Source organism: Topomyia yanbarensis, chromosome 1 (assembly GCF_030247195.1).
Source record: "Topomyia yanbarensis strain Yona2022 chromosome 1, ASM3024719v1, whole genome shotgun sequence".
NCBI lineage: Eukaryota > Metazoa > Arthropoda > Insecta > Diptera > Culicidae > Topomyia > Topomyia yanbarensis.
The window spans coordinates 42,425,363-42,438,648 of record NC_080670.1 but is presented as its reverse complement, the minus strand read 5'-3'; the positions used below and the strand labels follow the sequence as shown (position 1 = coordinate 42,438,648).

The 13,286-nt window shown below is 38.2% G+C and overlaps 1 protein-coding gene across 1 annotated transcript in view; it reads right to left on the bottom strand.

The window, feature by feature from the left end:
* The window catches only part of LOC131695083 (octopamine receptor beta-3R-like), a 190,288-nt gene extending 178,226 nt beyond the window's left edge, over positions 1–12,062 (bottom strand). Inside the window, exon 1 of the mRNA XM_058983615.1 lies at positions 11,651–12,062. The gene's annotated coding sequence lies outside the window, so the exon portion shown is untranslated. The remainder of the gene's footprint in view (positions 1–11,650) is intronic.
* Positions 12,063–13,286: the final 1,224 nt, after the last annotated feature.

The following is a 13,286-nucleotide window of genomic DNA, read 5'->3' as shown; positions in this document are numbered from 1 at the left end:
ATCAATGTTCCCCCGTTTTACGGTACCCAAATTGTATGTTAGAGTTTCAATTTTCAGTTTCTGGTAAATATTACTGTTTTTGACCTGGTTGGCCAGTGGGAATCGGTGTCGAATGAGGTCATGTTTGGCATACATAGATGTATGCAGAATCGTCATCATAAATCACAGTTTTTTTGACAGAATACTAATAATACACACAAAAAACAAAAATGAGAATGTACATGTCACTTTCCTACGATCCTGAGTGTTCCGCCTTACGATTTTGATGCCGATTCCGGCGTACAATAGTGGGGGAGACCGAGGAGGGTTGAAACCATTTTTCGGTTTTTGTTGGATAAATCGACATTCGATTCTGTCATTCGATGATTGCTTATTTTTAAATTTCTTACTTCTGCTTATGCTTTATCAAATTACATCAGAATAACTGGTACAAATTAATAAGAAAGCATCAATATATTAATTTTTGTACCAGTGTTATCTTTGTTTCAATTCTCCTCATACCGAGGTAAGTTGAAACAGCCATCAATGTGAGTTGAAACAAGTAACCAATTATTTTAAATATTATCAAAACGTTTTCTAAACCATCAAACGTTACAATTGAGTCATTTTTATTCGTTCATACTAAGATAATTCCTTAAAATGACATGCATTTTTATCATTTGGTATCCATTTCGGTAGTATTTGGTTCATTTTGAATTATGGTCACTTCGCTCCAAGCTTCAGAAGCTGATAGGAGTAAACAATTAGAACAAATCGTCGCTGTTGTGCTATCTTATGACAAACGCCATTTTGGGGTAAACTGAATTAGATATGCCACATTACTTGTTTGAAAAATCTCTACAAAGTGGCGTTTTCAGAATTTCGAAATTCTACTTGGTTACTTAGATATAGCTAGAAACATGATGAGAAATTGCGAGTTTTTTGCTTCAAATCACTATAGCTAGGGATTGGCTCAAGTTATATTGAAGTTTTGGACGGTTTTATGTGTGACAATGTCTGAGGAACACAATGGCATAAACATTTTCGAAAAAAAATTATACGAGTTGTGAGAAAAACACAGTTTTAGTTTTGAACTGGAAATAAAAGATATTTGGCAACACTGTAATCAAGAATAACAATTTTTTCTAGATTCTCTGATTCATTTCCTTTAACATGCATTTCACCGAATGTTTATAGACCATATGAACCCAAAGATATGAATAAAAGTTAAAAAGTGATGATTTTTTTCTATGGAAAATTTTCCATGCACGATTATGACACGTCATACAAATTTTGTCATCAATACACGCCTATGACACGTGTGAGTGCGATTTTTGTTTACATTCATAGTACAAACTCGCAACATAGTCAACCGATCTTCGTAATATTTGAGAGATTAATGCAGAATAGATAGAAGCATCAATTGTCTTCTTTGGATTGTTTATACCATTTATAAGTTTCAAGATATTCAATCTCAAACTTTAAAAATCGTTTTTCTCGAAATGTGCTAAATGGCGCTTGTCATAAGATAGCACAACAGCGACGAAATGCATATTCCGTGGCTATTAATGACCTAGATCTAATAAATTGAGAACGTTGATCACTGTTGTCAATCCAGGAAAGAAGAATCTTGATTATTATTATTTGTTCCGGAACGTTTATTGGATTATTACATTACTATATGACAAGAAGTTCATCATCGAGGAGAGTTGAAACAAGGTGTTTCAACTCTCCTAGGTCGAGAAGTAAGGCTTGATCCACAATTTACAATTTATACATCGCAAAAATGGAAAGAAACGCATACAATTCATAAATGTTAACTCTTAGTCTGCATAATAGTGATATTTTCATGATCGAACATCATTAATATCCTATTTATATAAATTTGAAGAAAATAACGAAAAGATACTTTTGCTCATTTTTTGTAGTGTGTTTACTGTACATACTAAACCACTCATTTAACGTAGTTGGCGTGTATTAGAGGGTTTGTGAGCACGATATAACTAAAACACATGCATTATTGTTTTATCCCAAACGGTACTGTTTCGCTAGTAACGGGCACTGTTTCAACTCTCCTCTGTTTCAAATCTCCTCGGTTTCCCCTATTTCTCATAATACTGAACAAGTGACAATGTGGTCTATCAATGAAACTGATCCCAAAGTTTTGTAATATTCTTGAAAGCTTATATAAAATCCCATCTGAAATGATCTTAACCCTGGATTCTACGTGAAAATAATCCGTCCGGAAGATCCGGAACATCCGTAAATCAGGCTAATTCATGAATCTAGATCTAGAATTTTAAAACATTTGTTCACGTAGAATTGGCATAAGCTCGTAGTTCCGAGTGAAAAGTCGAACCTATTGGTCACATAATGACCATTCGGAAAATCTGAAAAGAAGAGTAGATGTTGCAAGCAAATCGTATTTGTGACCGGAACTATTGGTTTCGCAGAAACTTTTCGGAAGATCCACAAAAAACTTCAGTTCTAGAACTAGGTTCATGAATTGAGCAGTTATACGGATGTTCCGGTTCTTTCGGACGATTTTCATGTAGAATTCAGGTTCAATAGTTGAGTCGAAGTATGAATATCATTTTAGATGGAATTTTATATAAGCTTTCAAGAATATTACATATTGAGTGACCACTTGTCGCTAGTTCAATATTATAAGAAATACTATTATACCGCAGGAATCAGAATCGGAATCGTAATCCAGAACATCCAAGATCGGGCAATCATGTAAAAAATTGATATATACATTCTCGTTTTTGATTTGTTTATGATTATTATTAGAATTCTGTCAATAAACCTGTGATTTATGATTACGGTTCTGCATACATTTATGTATGCCAAACATGACTCCATACGGCACCGATTCCCACTGGCCAACCGGCTAAAAAACGGTAATATTTACAAAAACTGAAAATTTAAACTCCAACAAACAATTTGGGTACAAGTTTATTTAGATTTGGCTTGAAATGTGTCTTAAAACTGAGTTCGAAATCGGGGTCAATATGACCCGCTAACACCTTATTCGTTACAAAAAGTTAACACCTAAAGAAGGTTAATATCTATGTCAAAACTTTTGTTTTTGGCGTGACTAAGGGCTTACCTTTAAATATAAGAGCCCCTTTCTCGAATTTTCGAAAGAAAAGTCGTGTAAGCTTAGGAACCTTTACACTGTATCAAAAACTTGCCCGTACAGCATTTACTCCAATAATAAATCATTAGAAAAATGTATTAAGGGAACTCTCCTGAATTCATAGTTTAAGACATTTGGTGCAGAACGCAGTCCGTTCTGTAGTTCAAATGTCAAATTATGTTGAAAACCAAAAACATTGTTAAAATATTCGCGAGCTTCAAAAAAGCAACGAAACCGACATCAAAAAATCGAGGGATTGCCCTTCCTATGATCATTCTCAGGGATAGACCGTTCCAACATCAAATTATGGTCTTGTCAAATTTTGGTCTTGTCAAACTGCAAATGACGTGAAAACCCAAGATGTACCAGATAAGGTATAGGCATACGTAAAGCGAGAGTTTTGGTTTTACGATTGACAAGATCGACATTGCGTAAATACTGATTCACTTCCCAAAAAAGAGGTTAATAAAAACGAAATTAATTAAAACAATGTTTTGAATAGAGAAACTAGTGCTTTCAGCCTCTCAAAGCGTTTGCCACCAAAAATATTACTGTGCACACATGCATACACCTTATGCAGATTATCTTGAATCTGTTTTGCGTTTGTCAAATCTGCCAAATCTTCTTATTCTTATCCGGACACGCTCTTTTTCCTTTTGGGGCTGACCCTCGCAAAAAATTGCACGTACACTTACGACCGTTTCAAAACTATGTGAAGTAAACAAGTATGTGTCAAACAGGTGGAAACAAGTACCCGCGTCGTGTCCTGTAGAATAAGTTTCTGATGATTTCTACAGCATATTCGATAAAATCATTTTTTTTAGTTTTTCGTGTAATCTAAATGTGTTAGATTATTTTATCCGCATAATGGCCGATTCTCACACCAAAATTCCGCTGGCTAACTGATCGTTGGTAAAAGTTTGTCCGAAATTGCAGGAACTGCGAATCCGCTCACGATCTTCGGTGCAGTATGTACTTCAGAGCTTCAAAAAAATCTTGTGACTTCTCCCGGAAGAGGTCGCAAACCGAAGCTTAGAGATCGTTACGTTTGCATACTTTTACGTGAAATCAAGGAACATTCTAAACAGAGTTCTCCTAAGCTTGCAGATAGACTGATGCGGTGCGACAACATTAAAGTTAACCCACAAACAATACGCAATGCCCTCCACGATAAAGGATATCGAGGATGCGTGGCGCGTAAATAGCCGTTCATTTTCGCTAAAAATATGAAATGGCTGTTGGAATACGCCCATGAATATGTGGTAGAACCAGAGAATTTTCGGAACAACGTTATATTTACGGATGAGAGCAAATTTAATATTTTCAGGACTGACGGATTGGTTAGAGTGTAGGGCAAACCGAATAATGAGTTAAATCAGAAAAATTGGCGGCCGACAGTAAAGCACGGCGGTGGTCATGTTATGGTGTGGGGTGCCTTCATTGCAAGTGGTCCAAGAAACTTGAAATTTATCGAATCTACCATGGATATATTCATGTATTTTACATTTTAAAGAACAAGGGACCATCCATAAATGACGTAGCATTTTTTGAGTAATTTTAACACCCCCTCCCCCATCGTAGCATTTCGTCACAAACGTCTAAATACCCCCTGGTAATTACGTAGCTTGACGGTAACTCTCCCTCCACCCCCTGTCTCTGTAAAAAAAATTAAAAAATAAAGAACGATGTTAGTTATTCCCCTTTAAAAAAGCTACGTAGCCTGACATGATCCCCTACCACCCGTGGTCACACAACATCACTAAATGCAAAACTCCCCCTCCCCCATATAGTGTTACGTCATTTATGAACGATCCCCAATTTAAAAGCTAGTGCGTGGAAATTAGGCCATGGATATAATTTTCGCTTTGCTCAGGATAATGATCCCAAGCATTCATCGAAGATTGTTAAAGAATGGTTGCTCGACAACGTAACATCGACGCTCCGACATCTTCCCCCATCAGCGGACCTAAATCCGATAGAAAATTTGTGGGATCATCTTGAACGAAAAATACTGGAACACCCGATTCAAAATAAGAATCAGCTGAAGAAGATTCTAGAAAATTCCACCTGAAACAACCCAAAAACTGGCTTCCTCGACGAAAAGATGTGAATCTCTTTTGGGAAAATCTCTAACCCTATGTGCGGGGTTGGGACCCGAACCCAGGTGAGCTGCGTACAAGGAAGGCAATCGATTTACCAACTACGCTATGCCCGTCCCCCAAAACAAACATTCGAATGTAACGCCATGTATGTATTCGGGGCAAACTAGTGTTGTTGAAATACTAACGAATGCGAAGTTCAGCAGTCATAATTTCAGAAACTTGATCACGGCTTTCGTAAATCATACAGTTCACGAAATCGTGATCTTTATTCATGAATTTATGAACGAATTTTTTTCGAGCAGGACCGCCGCCGCACGGCATCGTCGTTAAAACTGAAAATAATTCAAGCCTGCTGAAGAAGAAATGGGAAGAGAGTGGGGGCAATTAAAACTAGAAAATTGCAATTGTTTCTAATTAAAAATCAATTGGCTGGTCCTGAAACGGACCGTTGCTTTGTGTTTTATTGTGGGAGTCAACATTTGGGGCCGCTCACTGCGAATTCGGTGAGTCAGTTGGATGTATTTCGGTATGATGGTTACTTGCTTGGCATGTAGGGCGCATAGATTCGTATCCTCGAACAAATCGACCAAGTAGGCCTTGTTGGCTTTTTGAAGAGCCATCCTGCGCAATCTCACGGACCAGACGCTGGAAGGGCACCTTGTAGATTAGTAGCTTTTGATAGCAACGAATTTCAGGCAGGGCGAATAGAGGAGCCTTCCCTCTAGTGAGACTTGCGGGCAGTCTGTCATGGTGCGAGAAATGCTGCACTGCTACTGACGATGCAGGCCGGCCGGTAGTACAACGACGGTACAAACTTTTTGGATCAGGTTTTTCAATTATAGGGTGCGGTACTCGAAGTGTAACCAACTTCAGACCGTTCGCGCAGCTGTCGCCAAGCTCCAGACGCCGAAGAAAGCCATTGGCCGAAAGTTGGCCAAAATACCGGCAAGTCACATTCGGACAGCTTGCGATTCGTGGTTGGCCGACGTAAAACCATAGTCAAGGTAAAAGGTGGTCATATCGAGCAAAAGTGAATTGATTCTGAATTTTTGATTATTTTCACACATTTTGTACTTTGAAGTAAATAAAAATAATATGCTATATTACTCCCTAAAGAGAAAATTGGCTTAAAACCGTCTTTATGCATGAAGGGCACAAAACCTAACTATAATAAGTCCAGGTGTTTGTATTTCGACTTCGTCTCTTTAGAACCAGGGCACTTGACAAATGCACCGGGGTAAGTTAGAAGTCGGTTTAGTGTGTTCACAAGTAGTGTTTCCAATTTTGTACATTTATCAAGTGCCGTGGTTCTTAAGAGAGAAAGTCAAAACGCAAACAACTGGACTAGAAATAATGTTCTAAACCGAATTCATGACACCGAGTACCAGATGTATAGGTATGTATTATCAGTATTATAAGAAATACTCATGTACTCTCGGAATAGGCATTGGAATCGTAATTCATCCAAAATCCATCGTACCAGGTCGTCGGGAAACTCTAAGCTTGCTCATATGACCCTCATATGAAGCTTTCTTCCTTCAACCCCTTGCTCTTCCTTGAGTAGAGTAGAGTGTCAAGTAGGTAAATTTTTTTGGCGAGCTCGCGTGATGGTATTTTTGCACTGATTTTGACAAACTAACACTCGTTGGAAAGGTTATACATCTGGCAGGGTTTTGGCAATACTGATGTAATGCCTGGCTAAACTTTTTTCCGGTTTATTTAGGTTATATTCGAGAGTAAATAAAACAATTCCTAGAAAATCCGCGGTTCAACTTTTATTTGAAGAGTATGAATACTGCAGATCATTTAAACACGAATAACACAAATAATAAATGCAATGCATTGATTTAATTCAGGTAAGAGACTGATGAAGTGGCAAATGATGTGAAAAATCATGAAACCGCTGAAGGAAATGCGAATGACTTCTTCGGTGTCCTCGGCGTCGTCGCCAGAGTGTGGAATTGAAGTTGTGCATTCTGGCTTACGTGGCTGCTTAGCTGTGCGACGATCAGGTTTGCACTTCGGAGAATTTTTTTTGGAATCCTTTTTTTCTCTTTCTCGATTATCTAGTCAACAACGCCTTAAATTATTATATTGTTAACTCACGCGAAATATCTGACACGCTTTTATTGAGGACGAGCGCTTTCCTTTCACACGAGCACGCAATGTTTCGAACGGAATGATGAATTGTTTAAAGGCTGATCGAATACTGGCGCCATCTTTATGTCCTCTTCGCTTAGTTTTGGCGATTTCGCACAAAATTACGCACAATTTTCCTGTCAAAATAATTCAAATTTATATTTAAGTAGTGACCTACAGATCCCCGAAACTGTAGACGTATCGTGCCCCCAAGCATATGTTTCATGTTGAGAAACGTATTTTTTCAAAAACCATCTTTGAAAACGAAAAAAGCAGTTTTACTGCGAAAAACGAAAAAAGCAGTAATACTGCGCTGCTTGAGTGTCATGAAAATTTTTCCAACGGTGCGGAAAAATTGCTTTCAAAGATGGCCTCTCAACATAATTTTAACCCTAGAACGTTGCACTTGCGTTTTCCATCTTAGAACGTTGCACTGGGGTACAAATGTACGTGGTTTGATCGCAGTTTTCGCAGGTGAACATGCAAACAAAATAAATGTATAATACATCATTTTCTTTCTTTTTTAATAGCGAAAACAGCTGTGTATGTGAAAGTATGGAATTTATTGAATCAATGATACATAAATTTGTTTGAACAAAAAAGTGAAAAAATCGCGGTTTTGACTATTTTTACAAAAAGTACTATAACTTTGCGAATTTTCAACCGATTTTAAAAATCAAATGATTTTAAAAGTTCAAAGAATGGTCTAGAAACGTTATACAATGGAATTTCGATATTTTTGAAAAGGTGCAATTATTTGGAAAAGTGAAAGTTTAAAAATCGGGTTTTGGAAAATACCACAAAATGGTGTGGAAATTCAAATTATAAAAATATTTCCGACCAGTAATACACGCATCGTTACTGTTACAGCAGTTACTGTGCACAAATTATACTTGCGAACCATTGATTTGAACAACTATAAAAAATAAACAATAAAACAATAAAAATCTGCAAAAATTAGAACGATTTTTTTCTACTTCAAAATTAAATTAAATTAATTGAATAAATGAATAAAAACGATTATATAATACTAATTGTTACTTACGTAGTAAAACAACCAGTATTTAAAATAGTATGCTCACGAGTCACATTTGCAGTGACAGCACGAAACCTTACGAAACGCTAACGGCAACCGTACACTGGGGTAATAATGTACCCCACGCCAACTTTGACACCTGCTTCCACGAAGTCTATAAGCAAACTGGCTATACCACCTTTTCCTACTCTTAATAGGAACTTTAAATTGAATTATGTTTAGGGTACCCGGTCGACGAATGCTGAATTATCGTCTTCACATGGCTCCAAAGAAGGTGTGGGGTACATTTGTACCCCAGTGCAACGTTCTAGGGTTAAAAAGTTATCGCAATTTGACTGTTGTTTCGGGTCATTTTAACACCAGCACCTAAAGAAGAAGAACAAGCTTAGTTTCATGTAAGGAACCATTTGTCTAGAGGGATTTTTCCAGAATCCGAACACCCAAAACAAAACATCTTGAAATAGTTGCAAGTGACAATCACTTGCAAATAATGTTATCATCGCTTGCAAATTGTGCAGTTAAAGCCGCTTGCAATTTTTGCAAGCATATAAAATCACTTCATCTCTAACTATACGTACATTCGTTTCCTCAACACACTGTCATAAGATTCCCACCACATTCACGTGCCTATGCTGGTTAGTGTAGCAACGCACGCCGAGTTTTTATTTACTGTCAGCTTTTTATTCATTCCGTACCAACATCATCAAACGCAGTATTGTAACTTATTCATTACACACTTATTATTACACACGAGACAGCATCGAATTGCGGATGTGCTAATTGTACGAGTTTTAACGCTCTCTTCACTATGCGGAAAAACAGGTTAGTACTTATAATCTGTGCTACGATGCGCAAGGATCTGAGTTCAAGTCTGGAAGTGTCCTTTACTTTTTTCATAAATCGTGAAATCATCCAAGTGTTTATATATGACTTTTATCCACTCATAACTATCTGATAGCATGGTTGGATGGATAAAGTATTGGGTAGTGAACTGTTCGTGCGGGGCTCATTTTTCAATGCCAGCAGTCTTTTTTATCTAACGCATATTGGTCACCAATACACATAAATCGCTAATACATAGACAAAATTCGGTTTTCCTGTTTCTTGCATTACATGCAAGGAAGCTTCTTGCAATTTGTGCACATTACCAGAACGCTTGCAATTTTCGCTCGTATTTATGTAAGCGAATCTTACCGAGTACGTTTTGGGTGAAGCAGTATAGATTTGGTCGGATTCGGTTGAGCCATTGCGAACTGTTCGTTGGTTTGTATGAATAAGTTGGAGTTTTCTCGACGAATGACCTCGTGCATTGCACGATCAATTTCATTATATTTACGAATTTATATTTTAAGTGTAACCCACATTTTGCATTTTTAACAGGGAATGGAAAATAGCTTCCGCATTTTCAAATTAACATTGTTTTTATTGATTAATCACACGAGTAGTAGTTCATTGTCCAATGTTCTGTAGAAAAAAATAAGATTATTACCTTTCGATTCACGAGCATTTTCGTAGTTCGAGGTGTAACCCACAATTCATACTTCCATTCCTTATCTTTCGTTTCAGAGTTATGGTGTCTCTGGCAAAGATGTTGCATAGTTTCTAGCGCTTTATGTGATCACTTCATATTTGTTCGGAATTTAGTCGCTAGGGCTGCGCTTTTATCATATTTGTAATGGAACGTGATAGAGATATGGTGTTTTCGGCAAAGTTGTATGTCTGTGTAATTATAAGTACACCTTCTGTCCTACAAGTTTTGAGATATGGCACATTTTTGAAAATATAATCTGTAAGTAATTTTTTAACCAAAACAGGCTCTATCTCGAAACATACAGGACTTACAAAGTTTGCGTCTTCAGAAGATATATTTAAACTGGCAGGACCTACAACTTTCTCGAAGACACTACATTTCTATCTAGCTCTTTTGAAAAGTTGATTACAGCGACTGAATTCCGAAGTAGTATGCTTATGCTTCAGCCAAATTAAGCGCTTGGTGCCATTCTGAAGACAACATAACTCTATAACGAAAGATAATAATTGATTTTTTTTAAATTTCCGACCACAATGTACCGTTTTTCTCTTGATCCCTTATTGCTCGGTCAACTTTTAATTTTGAGACTTGACGCTTGCACTGAAATTTTCGAACAATTACGTTCAGCAATATACATTCGTGCAAGAAATACATATTAGATTGCAAATAGCCATACAAAGCAAGTATGTGAGCGGCACTTACCCTCAGGAACGACTGTTTGGGCCGAAACGTCAACGTACAAAGCAATCCAACTAAAAACAGTATTATATCGAGTTCACCGATATGTGAGTAGAAAATAACATTTAGTGATGGCGGAAAACGAATTCCATAAGACACAATGCGGGGTTAGCTCCTTTTGGAAGCCAACCATTCATTTGCCAAACGTCCAAAATGAGATTGACCATTAATAATGATTCCATTCCAAACGACATCTCAGTCAAGAAACCCGTAGACCTATCCAGCAAATATCACGCCGGAAGCCGTGTAATCTGTCTTCGCTCCAGTTTCCACCAACAGCTGAAGGATTTCCCATTATAATAATACTCTCCATTACCGTTCATCCTAATGTGCCCAAGCCAATCTCATTCGGCACGAGGCACATCTAGCCCGAGGCGATCCAAATTACCGTGCCTCGTTTGACATCATTTATCTCACTTTCACGCTTCGCGCGAAGAAACTTCTATCATAATTTCCTCTTAAATTGAGAATCTTCGACAGAGAATACATGTATGTAGGTATTATATATAAAAATTAGATAAAAACTTACATTGTTCAGGATTCGCTGCAGTTCTGCTATTCCAAACTCGATTGTCATTATTTATGTATGATTTGTTTACTCAGTATTCCACAGCAAAACTACGTTGGAGCTACAGAGGACACAAATGTGAATGTGCACAGCATTTCCTCTGTAGATCCAGATTTCAATAAAGATTATTGATATTATCCCGGACATAAACAGAGTAAGAGCATCACCAGTAGTAAATCTCTATCCGGATTTAAATACGGATTGTTTTTCTTCCTTTTCCCAACACTAATACCAACTATACTTCATAAACAGACCCTATTCTGTTCAACCCTTTTCGTCGAATATTCCCCTTTAAAAAAACGTAAAACCCAAATCTCACACTGATCCTTTCTCCACATTATTGCCTTTTTGTCAAATGTTCGACAGGTTTCCTCCCTGAATCCTTGATTAAATACTCGCCGCCTTAAAAAGTTACCATAACTCCGCCGTTCCAATCTTCGCATTTCCTTGTTTGTGTATGTGTGTTTGTATTGGAGTGTACCACCGCGTTTCCACTTCCCGTCACATTTTTCACTTATAGCACAGCTGCTCTGCCGAGGCACACGAAAAGGACAACGCAAGGTTGACCTACTCCACTACTGCAAAATCAGCTACAACAGCATCATCACCACCGGCTGAGAACTATGTCCCGTTGCCCCAGAAAACCGTTTCTCCACCAAAACCGCTTGCCACCCACATTGCTCCAACCCAGTGCAGTGGTGGGTTAGAAAGTTGTGGAACCAGGGGGGCGAGGAAAACCACACACAGTCACAGAACTGCTCATCACTAGGGCAAGGTATGTATGAACCGTTTTTCCGCTTCTGGTAGGACTTTTGCTTCCACTCGGCGCGCTCTCAAAATCGCAACTGACTGTTCTGACTGAATGGCGGACTGGACAAGCTGGCAGTTCTGCAAGAACCTACGTACATATATGTGTACCTAGTTCTCGCTGAAATCACGAATGCTAGGTCGGATGCGAATGAACTCTTGCTCCACCGGTGCTAATATTCGATGACAGAAGGAGACCATCCCTGTCGAGGTCGGTTTCATTGATACAAGCGGGAGGGAAAATGCTGGTTCGTTCCCTTGCAGACCAATATAGGGTGCCCGGAGTGGGGTTCATTCGCAACTCAGAAAAGCTCCGGCTGCTTACAGCAGCTTCATTTATACACGATAAACGAGAAAATGAATAATGAATTAATGAATTAATGGACAAGGAAAAGTTCGGGAGTCTGCGCATCATTCACGTAGTAAATTTGGCAGCAACTTGCCTGGGGTGCCGGTCGGTAACAATGGATTGTGATTCTGAATCACTGCTGGATAGGGTCAATTCCCGATGCGAAAGCTGCTTTTTTCGGGAAACATGGAAAGAAAGCTCGAAAGAGACTGGGACGTAGGGGTAGATCTGAAGGGATGCCGAGTTCATGATTTTATCTGGCAGAAATTTTAATGTCAATAAAACAGTACTGATTCCCAAATAAGAAGACGTTTGTGATATTTGTGTTGATGACCAATAATTGATAAGATAAAGTGGGATTGTGCAAAAAGTATAAAACATTTTTTTACAAATTAGACCATTAAAAAATTATATGAATAGAAAAAAATCTGCTTACAATTTTTTTTTTTTGGGATTTGTGCTACTGAAGCTGTAGAGCTAGATTCTCGGAAGGGCTCCCCGTCAGAATCCAACACTACAATTGCAGACGAGACAGGCAATGTCGCCCACTAAAACACTACTTAAGGCCAATTACAGCGGGCCATGATTCTGAATGTGAATTTCATTGTGTAGTTCAGATATATGCGGGCGCACGGATTTCGCGTGCGCGTGTATCATCGCGAAGGATTCGAGCGTTTGTACGTTAACGTATACGATCGCGTGTGAATTTGTATTTCGCGTTTGCTAACGTGTATGTAACTTCGCGTGTATGAATTTTATTTTATGACCGTGTTTCTCTTCGCATATTCGCGTCTGTTGTTGGATGATCGTGCGCGGACCGTGAATCTGATATTTCATTTTCGATGTACGGTTCAGATACTAGAATAAATGATCTCTTCCATATCACTAGAGTTCT